Source organism: Orycteropus afer, unplaced genomic scaffold, assembly GCF_000298275.1.
Source record: "Orycteropus afer afer isolate SDZICR_OR568_19922 unplaced genomic scaffold, OryAfe1.0 scaffold00728, whole genome shotgun sequence".
Classification (NCBI taxonomy): domain Eukaryota; kingdom Metazoa; phylum Chordata; class Mammalia; order Tubulidentata; family Orycteropodidae; genus Orycteropus; species Orycteropus afer.
Genome location: NW_006922315.1, coordinates 918,117 through 922,812, shown reverse-complemented (window position 1 = coordinate 922,812; position 4,696 = coordinate 918,117). Strand labels below are relative to the sequence as shown.

Genomic DNA, 4,696 nt, shown 5'->3' with positions numbered 1-4,696 from the left:
GGAGGGGTCGCTATGAGTCGGGGCCGACTCGATGGCACATAACAACAACATCATTGTAATGGACACATCATTCTGATTATTCACGCATCAGAATGTACATTTGTTCTTTGTGTAGATGTGTTCTTTCTTAAAAAAATTAAATTGCTTTGTCTTGTATAAGAACCTCAAAAATAGGGAACACTTCACAAATTTGCATGTCATCCTTGTGCAGGGGCCATTCTAATCTTCTCTGTATCGTTCCAATTTTAGTATATGTGCTGCTGAAGCAAATACATGGATATGTTCTTAAGGGTAAAATTGCTATCTTATGATTCATACTCTTTGATTTAGCCCATTGGTTTATGTTCTGTAGATAATCAATATTGTTGTGCAATAGGAAGGGGAATATTTCATTTCTGGTTAAAAAAAGCATAAAATATTGACTTTATATAAAAATCTTCCATGAAAATTAAATAATACATATTATAAATAGAACCATATGTAAAAGTATATTCAAGGGCTTTTTGTACAGCTTAAAGAATAATAATTATAGTGAAATGAACAACTATGTACTTATATACTGGCATTAAAAATTACTACGAAATTTGAGTATGAGACTGGGTTTTGGGGAAAAAAAACCTATCATTACTGTCAAGTGGATTCCAACTCCTAGCGACGCTGTAGGACAGAGTAGAACTTCCCCATAGGGTTTTCAAGGCTACAAATCTTTACAGAAGCTGACTGCCTCATCTTTTTCCCAGTTAGCATCTGAGCACTTAACCATCATGCCACTAGGGCTTGTTATGAGAATGGGTATGCCTCTGCAAAATCGACAGTAAAAGAAAGTCCCATTAAGCAGTCGGTTGCAGTTGTGTGGTATTAAGGACTATGGCAAAAAATCTCAAGCCAAATGTGCCATCAAAGAATATTTCAAAGACACAAAAAAATGAACAAATAAAAATCTACTCCTCAAAGAGAAGAAAAATAAATAAACATATATAATGGGAAAAAAAAAAAAAAAACCACAAATTTAATGGCTTAAATTAGGAGCTTTGGTGGCACAGTGCCTAAGGCGTTTGACTGCTAACCAGAAGGCTGGTGCTTCAAACCCACCAGGCACTCCTCAGAAGGAAGATTGGGCAATCTACTTCCGTAGGGATACTGCCTCAGAAACCCAAGGAGGGGTCGCTATGAGTCGGAAACGACTGGAAGGCGGTGAGTTTGGTTTTGGTTTAGTATGGTAAGATCACTGTTCCTCCTCCACCCTGAAACACTACTATTCTTCTACTCAAAACCTGCAATATATACCTATATGTCCACTCACATGCAACTAGACTAGGCACAGCTGATATCTAGCCTGGGCAATTGCTTCCAGTACATAGGGCATTCATCTGTCCACGGTCTCTACATGCCAGCAGAAAATTAGGTGGGCATCAGGGTCTGCTGACTCATTCAAGCTCATTTTTTTGGGGTGTGGAAGAATCTAAGTTGGGTTTTCTTATGAGCCCAATTGGTTGCCTAGAATAATTTTTTAATGAAGGCACCAATAGGTACGGTGCATTGGAATCACAGACAATTTCCAAGGACTGAATTTTAAAAATTTATATATCCATGAAACACTATATGAGGAATACTGCTTTTAGAGTCCTCGAGGGACTTTTAAACAAGAACATACATGCAAGAAAAAGTGATATGACAAACCATTTGGAAACTTTCTGGTATTTCTAAATGAATGGGAAGGATACAGCTGTTTACACACAACTACAATACTTTATTAGCATTGGTGGGAGAAGAAAGCATATTAAAGTCCACATCATGCATGGAAGGACCTTCTTATGATGAGTACTCATATGAACACTGCTATGAGCCCTTCAAGTTTCCTGACATGGAATCAGAAGGGAAGCTTGTTAGTGGAATGCTGTCACTTAAGTATGTAAAATAAAAATGCCTTTAGGAAGGAGCCAGATCTTTGAAGTTTCACTTTTTAATCTAGACCAGTCATACTAAGGCAAAGAAATGGCCTTGACTTCAAGACACTACCACTTTTTAAATGCAACTCTGATTTGTTAGTATGAAATATGCTTCATGCCCATAACAGAAGGCAAGCAATTAAAAAAAAAATGTTTGATATTTTCTTTTCTCACATCATAGCTGTAAAGTCAAAATAAATCCTGGATTTCTTCATGGTTAGAGAACTAAATTTGATTGGATGAAGCTTCTGTCCTTGGGGCCTCAGGATTACTTCTAAAAGCTTCTTATAACTAATTTCTATTGATCACTCAGTATGTCCCCAACATTATTTACTTATCTTAGTTCCCTTAATCCTAACAGTCTCTCCATGACAGTGGAACTCATCAATTTTCTCTCCGTTTAATGGATGAACACAGTTGTGCCCAATGATTAAATTGCACCACACATCCAAACCATAGCAGATACTATCGGCTCTACTTTCATAATATACCTAGAATTCCACCATTTTGCAACATCACCATTGCTACTAACACTATCATCACAAATTTGGTTCATCATCATCGTCTTTTATGTACTCTTACAACAATTTTATAATTTTCCCAGTCAGGTGACTGAGATGGGAAAGGCTGATTGACTTCCATAAGGTAATTTTGCTGCTCATTACTTGAAGCAGAACAACACCACATATATCCGGGTTCATTTCCAATACTCTTAAAAATGTGTTCTTCAGCATCATGATGCTTGGCATTCTAAACTCAAAATCAATGTTTAAATAATAACATTTAACATTATAAAGAGATGAGCTCTGCTTTGCGTGTTTCTTTTGACGTTGTCTTAGAGGGGAGCTTCTCTTATGGAATGGTATGAAATCATACTTCTTTTAAAGAATTGCCTTTTGTATACACCTGCGCTATCAAAGAAAGATTCACTATGACTTTGTAAGAATTATATGCCTGGTTGTTATTACCATGAACCTTAGGACAATTGAAAATGAGGCCACTTTGTGGGCAGAATATGCTCACAAGTGCCCAGAAGACTGTTTTTATGGAAAAAATAAAATGCTTGTAAATTACAGTTCGAATTGGGAGAAATACTAAAATCAATAACACAATGTTTATTATTATTAGAAATACTAATGAAATATGGATATGATTTAAAGTTTAGCATTTGTAGTCCACTGAGGAATAAAGAAAACGTGGCATATCTCTAAATATGTAATTAAACTTTCAGTGCCAGGTAACAAGAAAATGGGTTACTGGATTTTCAAGCTAGAAAGAAAGTGGTACTACTGAAGTACAAAACTAACTCCTGTTTTTTGTGTTTGTTCTTCACTGCATTAAATCAAATTCATTTGGATTTCCTTCAACCTGTCACAGTTTATAACACATTGTTGTCAGAGTTTTCTAAATGTCTGACCCTGATTATACTAAATTGGATGACTGCTCTCTTCTGCCAGAAAGTGTTTTGTCATTAAATCCTGTGTGGGCATCAAATTATATTTTAACCATATTATCTAAATATAAGAAGAGTTGCAAAACCACATTAGTTTTCTAAAGCAAATTCATGAAAACATAAATACTAACTAACTTCCACAGATGATATCCATTTGGGAAACATGGTTTTAGAGGAAGATAAATTATAATTTGGTTTATATATACTAATTAAACTGTGGTTCATTACACCATTTTGTTAATAAGAGCATGTTATCATAATATTATTTCATATAACTTCTTAAATAACCAAACAATTGTCTCCAAGGACAGTTGGTATTTCACTGAGCCAGTCTATTCAAATACTTGAGAGAATTGTTTGAGACAGAAATAGAATATACCCACTTCTCCTTTATTAACATGGTTAGGTTCCAAAGGCCAGGTGGTTATGTGAAAACCAGTATTGTGCGAACATGGGGGAGGACTGCATCGGATCACAAAATGGATGACTACATCATTACTTAACTGCCAAATTTCATCCTTACGTAATTTATCTAACCACGGAGAATTGTGGCCTACCCAAGTTGACACATAACCTTAACCATCACAGCCAGTGTTCTCTCACCTCATGGCTCAGTGTTTATTATTGCCAGACATATGTCAGTAAAGTGAAAAATACTTGGATAGTTGATTTTTCACTGTTGGCAAATATCAGATAGTGAGGAAGTTGATATGTGAGAAGTAGGTATGGTAATGTATAAGGGAAAATCACTGAACTAGAAGTCAAAACAACTGCATTCTTATCTCAGCTTTGCCTTCTAATGTCTATGTCAACTAAGTTGAATTATTTAACTTTTCTGAGGCATAAGTTTGACATCTTTTAAATGGATATAGCAGTCTACCATATTAATCATTTGGAAGATAAAGAGATAACATATCTAGCAACTTCCTATTGAGATCATAACCATAGGTAAAGCATTTAAGAATCCACTGTTCACAGATAACAGACTTAATAAAATAAGCAGAAAGTACATCAGAGTTGGAAATTAGAGAATAGCATACATATTCCAAAACACTAAGGGAATGTGTGAAAGGGAGGGAAAATGGTAATTAAATGAAGAAAGAAGGCTTAAAGGTCCATCCTCAGCACATCTTCACTGGAAGATGAAGGATTGGAAATGAGAGTGGGCCAGAAATATAGACCAAACTAACCCCAAGGAGGGTGCGCTATGAGTCGGATCCGACTGGACGGCAGTGATGTTTTTTAACTGCTAATACGGAGCTCTGTTTGTGTAGTGCCTAAGGTATTTGACTGC

At 35.8% G+C, this 4,696-nt stretch overlaps 1 non-coding gene across 1 annotated transcript; it reads right to left on the bottom strand.

Annotated features, from left to right (window-relative positions):
- Window positions 1–166: 166 nt before the first annotated feature.
- Window positions 167–269, bottom strand: LOC122151800. The gene has a single exon (XR_006164271.1). It is a non-coding gene; the product is annotated as a U6 spliceosomal RNA (small nuclear RNA).
- Window positions 270–4,696: the final 4,427 nt, after the last annotated feature.